This window comes from Leptonychotes weddellii, chromosome 1 (genome assembly GCF_054177405.1).
Source record: "Leptonychotes weddellii isolate Sample4059 chromosome 1, ASM5417740v2, whole genome shotgun sequence".
Lineage (NCBI taxonomy): Eukaryota > Metazoa > Chordata > Mammalia > Carnivora > Phocidae > Leptonychotes > Leptonychotes weddellii.
Genome location: NC_138369.1, coordinates 46,180,234 through 46,198,074, shown reverse-complemented (window position 1 = coordinate 46,198,074; position 17,841 = coordinate 46,180,234). Strand labels below are relative to the sequence as shown.

The following is a 17,841-nucleotide window of genomic DNA, read 5'->3' as shown; positions in this document are numbered from 1 at the left end:
AACTCCACACTCATTGAACTCCCCAGTACTACCTCCCCTTGCTGCCCCTGGCAACTACAATTCTACTTTCTGTTTCTATGAATTTGACTAGGTATGTAATGTAAGTGGAATCATACAATATCTGTTTATTTTTATTTTTATTATTTATTTTTTAAGTAAGCTTTACATCCAATATGGGGTTTGAACTCATGACCCTGAGATCAAGAGTTGCATGTATTAGTACTTCATTTCTTTTTTATGACTAAGTAATATCCTATTGTTTGGATGTACTACATTTTATTCATTTATGGGTCTTGTGAACACTTGAATTGTTTTTTGTTTTGTTTTGAACACTTGAATTGTTTCCAGCTTTTGGCTATTAGAATTAATGCTGCTGTGAACATGGGGGTATGTATATTTTGCTTTTAGTTCTTATGGTTCTATCCAGAAGTAGACTTCCTGAATCATAGAGTAATTCTATTTTTAATTTTTTGAGGAACTGCCGTACTGTTTTCCTTGGTGGCTGCACCATTTTACATTCCTACCAGCAGTGCTGCAGATAGGGTTCCAATTTCTCCACATCCTTGTCAACACTTCTTTTTGTCTTTCTGGGTAATAGCTGTTCTAATAGGTGTGAAGTGGTATTTTGTGGTTTTGATTTGCATTTCCCTGATTAGTGATCTTTTTGTGTTCTTTTTGGCTGTTTCTGTATCTTCTTTGACAAAATGTCTATTCAGATTCTTTGCCTAATTTTTAAATTTTGTTGTCTTTTAAATTACTGAGTTGTAGGAATTCTATATTCGATAGAATATTCATATTGTATATGCAAATCCCTTGTCAGATATATTATTTGCAAATATTTTCTCCCATTCTGTGGGTTGTCTTTCACTTTCTTTATGGTGTCTTTTGAAGCACAAAAGTTTTTAATTTTGATGAAGTCCAATTTATTTATTTTTTCTTTTGTTGCTTGTGCTTTTGGTGTTGTATCTTAAGAAGCCACTGCCAAATCCAAGATCATGAATTTATTCCTGTCTTTTCTCCTACGTGTTTTATAGTTTCAGAGTTTTAGCTCTTACATTTAGGTCTTGAACCATTGGGTTAATTTTTGTATATGCTGTGGAGTAGGGGCCCACCTTTATTCTTCTGCAGGTGGATATCCAGTTGCTGCGACCATTGAATTATTTGGCACCTTTCTCAGTTCTATTCCACTTATCTGTATGTCTATTCTATGCCAGTACCACACGGTCTTGATTATGGTAGCTTTGTAATAAGTTGTGAAATTGAAGTGTGAGTCCTTCAGCTTTGTTCTTCTTTTTCAAGATTGTTTTGGCTATCCTGGATCCCTTGAGTTTCCATTTGAATTTTAGGGTTAGCTTGTCGATTTTTATGAAGAAGCGTATTCTGGTAGGAATTGTGTTGAATCTATAGATAAGTTTAGAGAATACTGCCATCTCAACAGCTCTTACTGTTTTGAACCTACATGGACCAACATTCTTATCTTTTAGCTCCTGAGTTTACACGTTTTCTTTTTTTTAATTATTATTTTTTTATGTTTTTTATTTTTTTTTAAAGATTTTATTTATTTATTTGACAGAGAGAGACACAGTGAGAGAGGGAACACAAGCAGGGGCAGAGGGAGAGGGAGAAGCAGGCTTCCCGCCGAGCAGGGAGCCAGATGCAGGGCTCGATCCCAGGACCCTGGGATCAGGACCAGAGCCGAAGGCAGACACCTAATAACTGAGCACCCAGGTGCCCAAGTTTACATGTTTTCAATTCAGAGGACCATTCTGTCTAGTCTCTGAATTTCATATCAAGTCCCCAGCTTGGATCCTTGCTACATTCAGTTGTAGTGGGGCGTAGAGGGACAGGATCATGAATATGAACGTAGAAATGTTGCTGCTCTGGGTTTATTCCTGTGGGTGAAGGAAGGAAGTTCTCAAAAGAGGAGTGTGGGTTTGAGAAACAACATAGAGTTGTCCAGCACACTTTTCACTAATGAAGGCAGTAATTCAGGGTAGAAAGGCTGTGGAAAGTATAGTGGAATAGAACCTTGTGGTACATCCATGCTTGAGGCAGGAGGAAAAATAGAAGCCAGCAAAACAGATAGCTCTTCAGAGATACAATTGGAGACAGAAGAAACCCTTGGAAGTGCAGTATAATGGAAGTCTGTCTGTCTGTCTCTGTCTTTAAATTTTCTTTTTTTCTTTATTGAAGTATAGTTGACACACAATGTTACATTATTTTCTGATGTACAACATAGTGATTGTATGTCATGCTATGTTCACCACAAGTGTAGCTACCATCTGTCACCATACAATGATACTATAATACCATTGACTATATTCCCTATGCTATATCTTTTATCCTCGTGACTTACTCATTCCATAACTGGAATGAAAGGCTCTTCAGGAAGAAGGCAGAAGAAGGAGCATTAGGCTGAGAAAAGCTCTAGATTTGATTGCTAGGATTTTATTGATGATCAGACTTGCTTAAAAGCCTGACAGATAAGTAATGGCAAAGTACAAGCTCATGTATTTAAAGAATGTATTGCCTGTTTTAGACAAAGATGTTCGATATAACCATCAGAGAAATGCACATCTAAACCACAGAAAGAGGGCGCCTGGGTGGCTCAGTCATTAAGCATCTGCCTTCGGCTCAGGTCATGATTCCAGGGTCCTGGGATCAAGTCCCGTATCGGGCTCCCTGCTCAGGGGGACTCTGCTTCTCCCTCTCCCTCTGCGCCCCACCACCCCGGCTGGCGCGCACTCGCACTCTCTTTCCCTCCCTCTCAAGTGAATAAATAAAATCTTAAAAAAAAAAACAAACCTGGGCGCCTGGGTGGCTCAGTTGGTTAAGCGACTGCCTTCGGCTCAGGTCATGATCCTGGAGTCCCGGGATCAAGTCCCGCATCGGGCTCCCTGCTCCGCAGGGAGCCTGCTTCTCCCTCTGACCCTCCCCCCTCTCAGGTGCTCTCTGTCTCTCTCATTCTCTCTGTCTCAGATAAATAAATAAAATCTTTAAAAAAAAAAAAAACCCACAATGAGATTATCACCTCACAGCCATCAGAATGGCTGTTATCAAAAAGACATGAATTAACAAGTGTAGAGTGAGGATGTGGAGAAAAGGGAGCCCTCATACTTTGTTGGTGGGAATGTAAATTGGTGGGAATGGAAAATAGTATGGAGGTTCTTTAAAAAATTAAAGATAGAACTACCAAATGATTCAGCAATACCACTTCTGGGTATTTATCCGAAGAAAATGAAAACACTAATTTGGAAAGACATGCAGGGCGCCTGGGTGGCTCAGTCATTAAGTGTCTGCCTCTGGCTTAGGTCCTGATTGGGATCGAGCCCCGCGTTGGGCTCCCTGCTCCGTGGGAAGCCTGCTTCTCCCTCTCCCACTCCCCCTGCTTGTGTTCCCTCTCTCACTGTGTCTCTCTCTGTCAAATAAATAAATAATCTTAAAAAAAAAAAAAAATGACATGCACCCTTATGTTCATTGCAGCATTGTTTACACAATAGCCAAGATAATGGAAGCAACCTGAGTGTCCATCAGCAGATGAATAGATAAGGAAGATGTGGCATGTGCATGTGCGCTCACACACAGAGGTATTATATTACACAGCCATAAAAAGGAATGAAATCTTGCCATTCATAACAACATGGATGGACCTAGGGGGTGTTAAGTAAAATAGGTCGGGCAGAGAAAGACAGATACCATATGATTTCACTTACATGTGGAATATAAAAAGCAAAACAAATGAACAAACGAAACAACAGAAATAGATTCATAGATATAAAGAACAAACTGATGGTTTCTGGAGGGAAGGGGAGTGGGGGAATGGACCAAATAGATGAAGGGGATTAAGAGGTACAAACTTTCAGTTATAAATAAGATATGGGATGTAATGTATAGCATAGGGAATATAGTTAGTAATACTGTAAAAACTATGAATGGTGACAGACTGTAAGTAGTCTTATACAGTGATCGTTTCCTAATGTATATAAATAATGAATTACTATGTTGTATACCTGAAATTAATATTGTATGTCAAATATACTTCAATAAACAAAATATATTGCCTTTGCTAGACTAGTGTTTCACCAACTTTATTTATATACTACCTTCCTTTTACTAGAACAGAGAATCATCTATCGTATTACTTGTTTAATATTTTATTTTAAATAGCTCATGTTTAAAATTAAGTACATTTATAGTACATTTATTTTTTAAAGGAAACTTTAAAACACTACCATATATAGAAAACCAATATAGGCATTCCTGCCACAATGTGATAAATGTTCCTGAAAATACATACATTTTGTCAAATTGATTTATACACCAAAAATAACAGGGCTTGTAGGTAAAATGAGGACAGACCACCTAAATCTATTCAATTTAAGACTCCTAATATAAATGTAAATTCTAACATAAATATTAGCATAGTTCAAAATACAGTTTAAATTCTTTTTTTTTTTAAGATTTTATTTATTTATTTGACAGAGAGAGACACAGTGAGAGAGGGAACACAAGCAGGGGGAGTGGGAGAGGGAGAAGCAGCCTTCCTGCCAAGCAGGGAGCCCGATGCAGGGAGCCCGATGCAGGGAGCCCGATGTGGGGCTCTATCCCAGGATCCTGGGAGCATGAGAGCCGAAGGCAGACGCTTAACGACTGAGCCACCCAGGCACCCCGCAACAGTTTAAATTCTTAATAAATATATACCATAGTAAATATAGAACTTTAACTTTTTTTTTTTTTAAGAACTTTGAATCACAGAGTTTAGGGCTGAATGATAACATCATCCTGAAAGCAGAGGCAAAGCAGGTACAAGTTTCTTTGCTGGAGATGTAGTGATGTATTGAGGGTGAATGGATGTGACTCAGTATCACATGTTGATTTCTTTTTTGCAAAAATGGGGAGAACCATGTTAAAAGCACTTTTCAAACTACATAGTCAAAATGAACCCAGAAGAAGTTGCTAGGAGAATAGGAATCACATGTAGTACTAGATTCCTTTGCTGCTGTTTTAATGAAACAACAGTATTAATTTTTAGTTAGATATTATAGTCTGTCAGTGGCTTTGAGTTGGAAATCTTTTTTTTTTAATTCTTTTTTATTAAAAAAAATTAGGAAGTGCTAAAGAAGTATTAAAGATACCAAACAGACTTTTTCCTTACCATGATCTTTATGGGGTGTTATTTTATGTCATGTCCACAAGTTTCCTAAAATCATTTTATAAACCATGAGTAATATATATATAATATATAATATCCCATGCTTTGGGAAACCCTATGCTGTTAAGACCCTTTTATTCATGTTGTTCAACTACCTAGAGTTTCTCAAGACCCAGGTCTCACTACCTCCTCTACAAGAGTCTACTTAAAGGGATATAGGATCATGTAAAACTTTAAAAATGTGAACTTTCCCCTACTTTTTCTCTCTCAATTCTCTGAAGAAAAGAAAAAGCCATTGTGTGGATGATTGCTGGTGGTGGTAGTTTGAGGTTGCTAATCATGTAATTATGGCTTTTTTTTTTTTTAAGATTTTATTTATTTGAGAGAGAGAGTGAGCATGAGTCGGGGGGTGGTGCAGAGGGAGAGGGAGAAACAGATCCCCGTTGAGCAGGGAGCCTGATGTGGGGCTACATCCCAGGACCCTGAGATCATGACCTGAGCTGAAGGCAGATGCTTAACCGACTAAACTACCCACGCACTCCGTAATTATGGCTTCTTGTCCCTGATGCACAATTGTTATCTAGGGATTTCCCTCCACTGGCCTCTTGGGGATTCCATTTGCTTTCCTGTGTGGATGCCATTTCCTAGATCTCAACCTTTTCTCTTTTGTTGATTTACTGTTACTCATCTAACAAATTCCTTGCGAAAAGGATCATGAAGAATAAACATTTTGTAATTTTGAATGTCTGAAAATAGCTCTCTTCTACCTTTATTGATAGTTTGGCTGATTATTCTAAGTTGGAGATAATTTTTCTTTAGAATTTAGAGGCTTTGCTACATTGTGTCTTCCAGTGTTGGGAAATTTGAAGCTATTCTTTTTTTCGTTTTTAAAAAGATTTTAGGGCGCCTCGTGGCTCAGTCAGTTAAGTGTCTGCCTTCAGCTCAGGTCAGGATCCCAGGGTCCTGGGGTTGAGTCCCAGATCAGGCTCCCGGCTTGTTGGGGAGTCGGTTTCTCCCTCTTTCTCTCACTCACACTCTTTCTCTCCCTTGCAAAAGTAAATAAAATCTTTAAAAAAATAAATAAAAGACTTTATTTTTAAGTAATCTCTACACCCAACATGCGGCTTGAACCCACGACCCCAAGATCAAGAGTCTGACTGAGCCAGTCAGGCTCCCCTGAAGCCATTCTTATTCCTGATCCTTTGTATTTTTTCTTTGGAAGTTTATAGGATCTTCTGGTCTTCCATTGTAAAATTTAATGTGCTAGGCATTTGATGGGCTCTCTTCTGATAACTCCAGTTAATCTGAGAGCTCAAGTCATTTAGTTGTGGTTTTTTTCTCTGTGTGTTTTGGTCTTTATCATCCATGTTAGAGGCTTTCCTGAAATGTCTGGTAATCCTTAGCAATCTGTATTTTTATTTTTAAAAGGATAGGATTAAACAGCTGATTGGAATCTTTGAGCGCAGTAGGTTAGGCTTGTGTTGAGTTTCAGTGTAAGGCAGGGGAACTCATGTCAGTTTCATTGGGCCTGGTTGCCCAGCTATGGAAGAAACTGTTGGTCTCTGCATTCAGTTAGCATTGTTTTCAGAATGGCATGAATGCTTTCACCTGTACCTGGCATCTCCCACTCTAGAGACCTTCCATTTTACCTTTTACAGGAATAAACCCCGTCTTATTAGAAGGGGTTCAGAGAGCTCTTTGGGGACTAGGCTATTACTGAGTTCAACTTTTCTTTGAATAAGTATAAAAAACACAAAATAATCTCACTCAATACTTAACCTGCTGATGGAAAGCTGACCTAGTATGAAATTCTTACAAATATTTCACCTACTGATGTTGGCTTTATCAATCTGTATCTTTACCCTTTCTAAACCTTTAGAAGCTTTTGTCACGTGCTCGCTTCGGCAGCTCATATGCTAGAAGCTTTTGTTACTTCTAAGAAGTTGAAGTAGCATCACAACCCTCCTTTTCCGGGTTAAACCTCCCCCACCAAAAAAAAAAAAAAGATCAGAAAAAATAGATAGTGGCCAATCACTTCAGAAAATAAACTTAGCTTAAAAACAAAGTCACTCAAGGCCAGTTTTAAAATATTAAAAATATGAAAGTAGCAGCACTCATACATAATTCTTTTTTACTTAATAATTCCATTCCGAGGGTGTTAGGCAAAATACCTATATATCTGAAGGTGTTTATTTTAAGTTGTCGGTTAGGACAAATAGAGTATGTTATTATTTGTAAGAGGGGTTCTGATTTCAGAGATTCTAAATTTGAAAAAATTTGTGACTTAAAAATAGTAAGAATTACATCCAACACAGTGGAGTATCATTACAGAAGTGATTATCAAATATTTAAAATTAAATTGGAAAGAGAATAATGTAGCACAGCATTTGGATCAAAAATGCAATTGTGCATATATATGGACAAGGATTAAGGCCATTACTAGCTCCAAGGCACCATTGCTAAATAGCAAAAGGTCCATAGCTCAGATAGCAGGGCTGCCTCCTTCGTATGAATTAGGAGAATCCCCTTCCTCTAGGCTGATGCTGAGTACCAGGCACATTGCTTAGCAAGTGAAGCATGGGGTGAATTTCTGCGCTCTCTGATTTCCTATGCTGGGTATCCTTGTGTAAGGCAGAAGCTATAACTATCATTTACTATATGTAAGGCACACTGTTAAGTGCTTTACAAAGATTGGACAATTTTCATATCTCAGTGAAGTGTTATCTGCTTTTACAGTTAATTCTTCAGCTCAGGCATCTTCTGAACTCCATAATTATGAACCTACTGCTTGTGTAGTTAATTTGCAATATAGCAGCTGGAGTAGTCCTTTTAACACCTAAGACAGATTGTGTGTCTTCTCTGCTCAGAACCTTTCAATGGCTTTCCATTTCACTCAGTAAAAGGTAAAGTCCTTACAGTGAACTATAAGGCAGTATGTTATCTGCATTGCCCCCCCTCCCCTCAACTGTACTTTGACTTCACTGAATTTTGTGATATCTTTGCTGTTCTTTGTGCACAGGATTTAGGGTTTTCTCTGGCTGTTCCTTGTGCCTTGAATGTTCTTCTAGCTATCTGCAAATCAAACTCCCTGACTTCCAAGTCTTGGCTCAGCTGTACCTCCTCATTGAGGCCTACTCTGACCAATATAAATTGCAGCTTGCCTCTATGCCCTAGCAGTGATTATAACCCACTGTCATCTTACCTAATTTATTTTATTGTGTGTCTCTCTGCTGGAAGATGTACTTCTAATACCAGGGATCTTTGTCTCTCATTCACTGAGGTAACCTAAGCAACTAGAGCAGCACCTGGTACATAGTGGGTGTTCAGTAATGTTTATTGCATTGAATGATTGAATGAAAACGGTGTGGGAGAAGTTAAGCATTTTGGCAAAAGTCCACACAGCTAATAAAAGGTGGAGGTAGATTTTGAACTGATATTTATGTGTTTTGTTTCTACTATTAGAAGATAATATCCAAAGAATGTGTTAGGATGAGTAAGATTATGAATAACTTTTTTCTTTTATCCCCCTCCCCAAATTTAATTTTTATTATGTCCTATTTTAAATAAAAGCATAATTAAAAAATAAGTTACCAGAGTAGAAGGAAAAAGCCAGCTATCAGGAAGCTAGAGCAGGCAGCCACAAGGTTGAAATCTGGCACCGCATCTGAGGAAGAGCTTGTCTTACAAATGCACTGATCTTATCTGCCTTAAGAATAAAGAATGATGGTGTGATAAAGTCCTGGTAAAAGTTGTGAGTGCTTTTGATCTTAGATATTTTGTGAGTACTCTTGGCACTCTGTGTAACCTTGGACAATTTCATTTAACCTTTTTGGTCCTTCAAAATCAGGATAATAAGTCTCTCTCAGAGTTGTTGGGAGGATTAAATGATATGGTATGTAAAGAACTGATACTTATTACGTACATATTGAAATGTAAAGAGCTACATATTATTATACATAATGTAGGTTCTTAATAGTGTTGTACACACTGAAATGTAAAGAACTCAATAGCTATTAGCCAGTATCATTATTATCTTTATTGCTGCTGCTTATTTGGTACAGAATTTTTAGAAATTTTAGAAACATTTGATGTATCTTGTTACTTAGTGAGTTTTGGCACGTGGCAAAGTAGAGAGCAAACTAATATTGTTATTATTCAGATAGCTGTAACAGGCTTTGCTAAATATATGTATTTTTCATGGATGCTTGTTTTTGGTTCTAATTTTATGTTATATCTTACAAATAACCATTGTTTTCTTAACAGTTTACATAAATTTTAGATTCTATAACTACCATCCACTGGTTTTGAAGTCTTGGTTGAGTAACTTTTGTGGGTCAGGTGTCCTACTAAGTTCTGGGAGAATAAAGAAGGCATGCCCTCTGTCCTTAAGGAGCTTACAGGTAGTCAGGGAGGCAGACATGTAAATAAGTGTAATAAAAGGTGGAAAGTGCTGTTAATATATATTTAAATAATATGACTATGAAAAAAAGTACGGAGTAGTAAATTCTTTATGATTAGGGAGCAAAGAAGGGAGGCTTTATGAGGGAGAATTTCAGGTGCTTTGCCTAAAGAACATTATGGACCCAAAGCCTCAGTAGAGGCATACAAAATTCTACTGAGCGGATGCCCTCAAAGAAAGACTTCTGGAAACCAACTTGATACATTTTAAGGTTTTCATACTGTACAAGGGCTGCAGTCTCTGAAACAATCCAGAAGAGACTTTTTTTTTTTAATTGCAAGATTGTAAATAAGTATAATCTTTGTTGTATGTGCTTTGGAGAAGGATTTAAATTAGGGAAGGTATCTACAGTAAATTCAGTGAAATAGTTAACACCACCCTCTCATTTGGTATTTTCTTTGAAAGCTGAAAAGAACATCATCTCAGCAGGCAGGAAATGGAAGGCCTCATGGCAACAAAGATCATTATAAGAAGTGATAAATGAGAAAGTAGAGGAAGGGCTATTTTTAGAGAGAGATGAATATTAGAAATCCAATAATTAATTTAGTAAATAAGACTATATAGTGTAAGAACCATGGATATATACCATTTCCATGCCTTCAAAATGGCATATTATTGGGGTGCCTGAGTGGCTCAGTTGGTTAAGTGCCTGACTCTTGGTTTCCACTCAGATCATGATCTCAGGGTTGTGAAATTGAGCCCCACATTGGGCTCCACACTGGGCGTGGAGCCTGCTTGGAATTCTCTCTCCCCCTGCCCCTCCCCCCCCCTAAAATGGCATATTAAAAGTTAGTCAGCCATGTAACCCAGTCAGCATTGGAGAGTGGTCTCAGATTGCTGTCAGTGTATCCATTAGTTTGTATCCCATTAAAGTACTTTGCCACGTGCCAAAACTTCACAATAAATTTGAATGATAAATAAAGTCACAAAATAACTAACTAAAACTGAGAAAAGAATGAAAATTTAATATAGTGAGTTTTTTGAGTACACATAGCAATGAAGTATATGAAAACAGGAAGAATTACATGAAGTAGGAGAGCTGACTATTTCTAAATGTAAGGTAGAATTAGCATACACAGAGTTCATTGGGAGGGATAAGAAAGACACTTTAGGACTATATGGATCCTTTAAAAAAGTGATCATTCAAGGGTAAGAAGGTGTATTTTATATGGGTTAATGCATTTGGAGAAATCGATGTAAGGTGGTCTAGGGATTCTGGGCTTTCAAACTTAGTGGTCCACACTAAACAGTACTTAAAAAAAAAAAAAGATTAAAGTAATCACTACACCCCATGTGGGGCTTGAATTCACAACCCCGAGGTCAGGAATTGCCTGCTCCTCTGGCTGAGCCAGCCAGGCACCTCAAAATGTACATTTTTATAATGTATGTGTATCTGAATCAAAGATTTCTCAAAATAATACTTATCTGTACAATGTGTGATACATTCTGTTCTATCTTATTTTTGAAGAAAGCTGGTCATAACTCACCAAAATGATTTCCTGACAACTGAAGGAAAATACCCCATAGTTTGAAAAAAGTACTGAGTTACACTCTAGGAAAGAAAGAGACTTCAGCTTTTTAAGTCTCTTCTCTGAAGAATCTGGCTGTTAAGGTACTGATTCTTGGGGGCGTCTGGCTGGCTCAGTAAGTAGAGCATTTGACTCCTGATTTCGGGGTTGTGGGTTCGAGCCCCACGTTGGGTGTAGAGATTACTTAAAAATAAAAAGTCTTTAAAAAGTACTGATTCTGTCCCTTTTTGAAACCATATTGGTGCTATTTTAGTTATACCACAAAAAGGGCTCAGGCTGTTTCACCAAACAAATGTTTAAGGTCAGGGAACTTTTGTGATAAAAAAGCTACTATTTTGTACATATGAAGAGAGTTATCTAAAAAAACATTTTTTTTTATCATTGGACAGAAATGAGCTTTTAAAATTAGATTCCATATAAACTCTTTGTTACCAAAGTTATCTTCAAATGGTGTACTTAATACTCTTAAACAATATACTTTTATGTAAGAGTTGAAAAGTTTGCATAAATACCAAGAAATACATTGTGAACAGTTTTAATTAATTTTTTTTTTTTGATGTTTACTTTTGACACTACACAACATGTATAGTCCTTTATTTTCTTAAGTTTGTTTTGGAGAGGGACAGGGAGAGAGAATCTCCAGCAGACTCCCTGCTGAGTGAGGAGCCTGATGTGGGGCTTGATCCCACGACCCCAAGATCATGATCCGAGCCAAAATCAAGAGTCAGATGCTCAACCAACTGAGCCACCCAGGTGCCCTTATAGTCCTTTAAAGTGTTTAAAAAATTTATTGCTGACAGATAACGTGACATTGGCCTCATTCTGACATTATGGAAAACAGTTTACCATTTTAGCAGTGAAACCCAGTAGTTTTTTTTGCCCCTTAAATGTAAAAGTGTATAAAATACTCCCTATGTAAAACTTAAAAGTTTTCTTTTTAAAAAGCTTTCCCAGGGGGCGCCTGGGTGGCTCAGTCGTTAAGTGTCTGCTGTCGGCTCAGGTCATGATCCCAGGGTCCTGGGATCAAGCCCACATCGGGCTCCCTGCTCAACGGGAAGCCCTCTTCTCCCTCTCCCACTCCCCCTGCTTGTGTTCCCTCTCTCGCTGTGTCTCTCTCTGTCAAATAAATAAAATCTTAAAAAAAAAAAAAAGCTTTCTCAGGCAAAACAAAGTAGGATTTTTCATAACTTTTCATAGTGTTTTTCGTAGATAAAAATGTCTGGTTAAATATTCTTCATTTTTAAAATTTTTAAATTTTTAATTGAAGTGTAACTGACATAAGAATGTTTTAGTTTCAGGTGTACAGCACAGTGAATGGACATTTATATACGTTACAAAATGTTTACCATGGTAAGTGTAGTTACCACCTGTCACCAAAGTTAATATAATATTATTGACTATATTTCCTAGTGCTGTACTTTTCTTTCCTGTGACTTATTTTATAACGAAGTTTTTAACCTCTTAATGCCCTTCACCTATTTGGCCCATTCTACCACTCCCCTCCCCTCTGGAAACCACCAGTTTGTTTTCTGTATATAGAATCTGTTTCTGTTTTTGTTTTGTTTTTTAGATTCCATATTTAAGTGAAATCGTACAGTATATGTCTTTCTCTGACTTACTTCATTTAACCTAATACCCTTGAGGTCCATCCATGCGTCCATGTTGTCACAAATGGCAAGCTCTCTTTTTTTTATGGCTGAGTAGTAGTCGTGTGTGTGTGTGTGTGTGTGTGTGTACCCCCACCACATTTTCTTTATCCTTTCATCTTTCGGTGGACACTTGGGTTGCTTTCGTATCTTGGCTGTTGTAAATAATGCTGCAGTGAATATAGGGGTGCATTTATCTTTTCAAATTAGCACTTTTGTTTTCTTTGGATAAATGCCCAGAAGTGGAATTACTGGATCATGTGGATCATCATCTGATTTTACTGTGTTGAGGAACTTCCATACTGTTTCCATAGTGGCTGCACCAGTTTACATTCCCACCAACAGTGCACAAGGGTTCTCTTTTCTTCACAGTCTCACCAACACTTGCTATTATATATATATATATATATATATATATATATATATACACACACACACATATATATATACACATATATGTATATATATGGTTTCTTATATGTACACCAGCCATTCTGACAGGTTTGAGGTGATAATCTCACTGTGGTTGTGATTTGCGTTTCTCTGGTGATTAGTGATGTTGACCATCTTTTCATGTGTCCATTGGCTGTATGGTGTTTTTTTGTTTTTGCCTTTTTTTTTTTTTAAGAAGTGTCTTCAGGTCCTCTGCTCATCTTTTAATCAGATTGTTTGGGTGTTTTTTTGCTGTTGAGTTCTATGAGTTTTTTTTTTTTTTTTAAGATTTTATTTATTTATTAGAGAGACAGCCAGAGAGGGAATACAAGCAGGGGGAGTGGGAGAGGGAGAAGCAGGCCTCCTGGCGAGCAGGGAGCCGGATGTGGGGCTCGATCCCAAGATCACGACCCGAGGCTAAGGCAGATGCCCAATAAAATGACTGAGCCGCCCAGGCGCCCCATGAGTTCTTTATGTATTTTGGATATTGACCCCCTATTGGATATATTGTTTGCAAATATCTTCTCCCATTTAGTAGTTTGCTTTTTCATTTTGTTGGTATTTTCCTTGGCTATGCAAAAACATGTTAGTTTGATATGACCCTATTGTTTATTTTTTGCTTTTGTTGCCCTTGCCTGAGGAGACAGATCCAAAAAATATTGCTAAGACCAATGTCCAAAAATCTACTGCATATGTTTTCTTTTAGAAGTTCTGTAGTTTCAGGGCTTGTATTCAGGTCTTTAATCCAATTTGAGTTTTTGTGTGTATGTGTGCATGTGGTAAAAGAAAGTTACTTCAGGGGCGCCTGGGTGGCTCAGTCGTTAAGCGTCTGCCTTCGGCTCAGGTCATGATTCCAGGGTCCTGGGATCGAGCCCCGCATCGGGCTCCCTGCTCGGCGGGAAGCCTGCTTCTCCCTCTCCCACTCCCCCTGCTTGTGTTCCCCTCTCTCGCTGAGTCTCTGTCAAATAAATAAAGTCTTTAAAAAAAAAAAAAAAAAAAAAAGAAAGTTACTTCACTCTTCTGCATATAGCTGTCCAGTTTTCCCAGCACTATGAGGAGACTGTCTTTTCACTATTGTATATTCTTGCTTCTTTTGTTGTAGATTAATTGCCAGTATAAGTGTGGGTTTATTTCTGGGCGTTCTGTTCTGTTCCATTGAAGAGAGAGAGAGTGTGTGTGTGTGTGTGTGTGTGTGTTTGTGTTGTGCCAGTGCCATACAGTTTTGATTATTATACCTTTGTAGTATAGTTTGGAATCTAGGACTGTGATCCTTCCAGCCTTTTCTTTCTCAAGATTGCTTTGGCTATTTGGAATCTTTTGTGGTTTCATATAAATTGTAGGATTATTTGTTCTAGTTCTGTGAAAAATCCTGTTGATACTTTGTTAGGAATTGCACTGAATCTGTAGATTGCTTTGGGTAATATGGGCATTTTAACAATATTCTTCCAATCTATGAGCATGGTGTATTTTTTCATTTATTAATTGTCTTCATTTTCTTTCTTCAGTGTCTTAATAGTTTTCAGAGTACAGGTCTTTCACCCCTTGATTAAATTTATTTCTAGGTATTATATTCTTAAAATCATTTTTAAAAACGATTTACAGAATTAGGGTGCGCATGAGCAGAAAGAGAGGGAGAGAATCTCCGAGCATGGAGACAATCGCTCAGCATGGAGCCTGATGCAGGGCTCAATCCCATGGCCCTGAGACCATGACCTGAGCCAAAACCAAGAGTCGGATGCTCAACCAACTGAACCACCCAGGTGCACCTCTGGGTATTTTCTTTTTAATGCAGTTGTAAATGGGATTATTTTCCTAATTTCTCTTTCTGCTAGCTTGCTTTACTGAATTCATTCTAAATTTTTTTTTTTTGGTGGTCTTTAGGGTTTTCTATATATAGATACTATCATGTCATTTGCAAATAGTGACAATTTTACTTCTTTAGCAATTTGGATGCCTTTTATTTCTTGTCTGATTGCTGTGGCTAGGACTTGCAGTACTATGTTGAATAAAAAGTGATTAGAGTGGACATCCTAGTCTTGTTCCTGATCTTAGAAGAAAAACTTTCAGCTTTTTACTGTTGAGTATCAGGAGTGGGTGTCATATATGGCCTTTATTATGTTACAGTGTATTTCCTCTGTACCCACTTTATTGAGAGTTTTTTTTTAATTTTTAATCATAATGGATGTTGAATTGTTAAATCCCTTTTCTGCATCTATTGAAATGATCATATGATTTTTATCATTGGTTGATTAATGTGGTGTATCAGATAGTTGCAGATATTGAACCATCCTTGTCTGCCTGAAATAAATCCCACTTGATCGTGGTGAATGATCCTTTTAATATATTGTTGACTTCGGTTTGCTAGTATTTTATTGAATATTTTGAAGCCATGTTTATTGGCAATATTAGCCTGTAATTATCTTTTTTTTTGGTAGTGACTTTAGTTTTGGTATCAGTATGCTGGCCTCATGAAATAAATTTGGAAGCATTCCTTTCACTTCAGTTTTTTGAAATAGTTTGAGAAGGATAGGTATTAGGTCTTCTTTAAATGTTTGGTAGAATCTGGGGCACCTGGGTGGTGCAGTCGGTTGGGCATCTGACTCTTGGTTTCAGCTCAGGTTGTGATCTTGGGGTCATGAGATTGAGCCCTGCATCAGGCTCCATGCTGAACACGGAGTCTGCTTTAGATTCTCTCTCCCTCTCCTGCTCATGTGCGCACGCTCTCAAAGAAATAAATCTTAAAAAAAATTTAAAAATAAATGTTTGGTAGAATTCACCCGTGAAGGCATTGGGTCCTGAACTTTTGTTTTTTTCTTACTGATTTCATTACCAGAAATTTGGTCTGTTCAGATTTTCTGTTTCTTCCTGATTTGGCTTTCTTTTTTTTTTTTTAGATTTTATTTATTTTTTTGACAGAGACATAGCGAGAGCAGGAACACAAGCAGGGGGAGTGGGAGAGGGAGAAGCAGGCTTCCCGCAGAGCAGGGAGCCCGATGTGGGACTTGATCCCAGGACCCTGGGATCATGACCTGAGCCGAAGGCAGACGCTTAACGACTGAGCCACCCAGGCGCCCCTGATTTGGCTTTCTAAGATAACGTATTTCTAGGAATTTATCCATTTCTTCTAGATTGTCAAATTTGTTGGTGTATAATTTTTCATTGTCTTTTATACGTCTTTTCTGTTTTCTTTGTCTCAGTATATTTCTGCTCTTTATTTCCTTCCTTTTACTAACTTTGGACTTTATTCTTCTTATTCTAGTTTCTTAAGGTGTAAGGTGGGATTCTTTGTGATTTTTCTTGTTTCTTGAGGTAAGCCTGTATTGCTATAAACATCCTTCTTAGAACTGCTTTTGCTGTGTCCCATAGATTTTGGAACATTGGGTTTCAGCTTTCATTTGTCTTAAGTTATTTTTTATTTCCTCTTTGATTTCTTTGTTGACTCATTGGTTGTTTAGTAGCCTATTGTGTAGCCTCCACATCTGTGTGTTTTTTCCTGTAATTGATTTCTAGTTTCATACCTTCATGGTCAGGAAAGATGTTTGATAGATTTCAGTCTTCTTAAATTTATTGATACTTGGCTGTGTGGTCTAACATGTGATCTGTCCTGGAGAATGTTCCACGTGCACTTGAAAAGAACGTACACTTTGCTGTTTTTGGATGGAATTTTCTGTGTGTATATATGTTAAGTCCATCTGGTAATGTGTCATTTAAAGCCACGTTTCTTTACTGATTTTTTGGTCTGTATGATCTATCATTGATGTAAATGGGGTGTTAAAGTCTCCTGTTATTATTGTATTACTGTCAGTTAATTTCCTTCTGTCCTTCCGTCCTTCCTCTCTATGCCCAACATGGGGTTTGAACTCATGACCTTGAAATAAAGAGTCACATGCTCTACTGACTGAGCTAGCCAGGCGCTCCTGCCAACTTCTTTCTTTATGCTTAATATTTGCTTTATATATTTAGGTGCTCCTATGTTGAGTGCATCGATATTTACAGTTGTTGTATCTTCTTGTTGGATTGATCCCTCTATCATCATGTAATGCCCTTCTTTGTCTTGTTACAGTCTTTTGTTTTAAAGTCTTTTTGTCAGATACAGGTGTTGCTGCCCCATTTTTTTTTTTAATTTCCATTTGCACAAAATACCCTTTTTTATCCATTCACGTTCAGTCTGTATGTGTCTTTAGGTCTGAAGTGAGTCTAATAGGCATCATATAGTTGGGTTTTTTTTTTTTAATATTAACACAGAGAGAGGGGGAGGGAGAGGGCACAAGCAGGGGGAATGGCAGGCAGGGGAGAAGCAGACTCCCTGCTGAGCAGGGAGCCCAACTGGGGCTTGATCCCAGGACTCTGGGATCATGACCTGAGCCGAAGGCAGCTGCTTAACCGACTGAGCCACCCAGGCGCCCCGGGTTTTGTTTTTTTAATCCATTCATTCATTCACCCTATGTCTTTTGATTAGTGTTTAGGTCATTTACATGTAAAATAATTATTGTGGTATAGGTGTATACTTATTGCCATTTTGTTAATTCTTTTCTTGTTGTTTTGTAGTTCTCTGTTCCCTTTTCCTTTTCTTTCTTTCCTTGTGTTTTGGTGACTTTTTTAGTGTTACGCTTGAGTCCCTTT

At 37.8% G+C, this 17,841-nt stretch overlaps 1 protein-coding gene across 5 annotated transcripts in view; it reads left to right on the top strand.

The window, feature by feature from the left end:
- The window catches only part of RAF1 (Raf-1 proto-oncogene, serine/threonine kinase), a 76,858-nt gene that overhangs the window by 22,243 nt on the left and 36,774 nt on the right, over nt 1-17,841 (top strand). For 2 of the 5 annotated variants that reach the window (XM_081822376.1, XM_081822382.1), the window contains one exon: nt 12,433-12,490. The exons of the other annotated variants lie outside the window; for them this stretch is intronic. The gene's annotated coding sequence lies outside the window, so the exon portion shown is untranslated. The remainder of the gene's footprint in view (nt 1-12,432; nt 12,491-17,841) is intronic. 5 annotated transcript variants of the gene reach the window in all.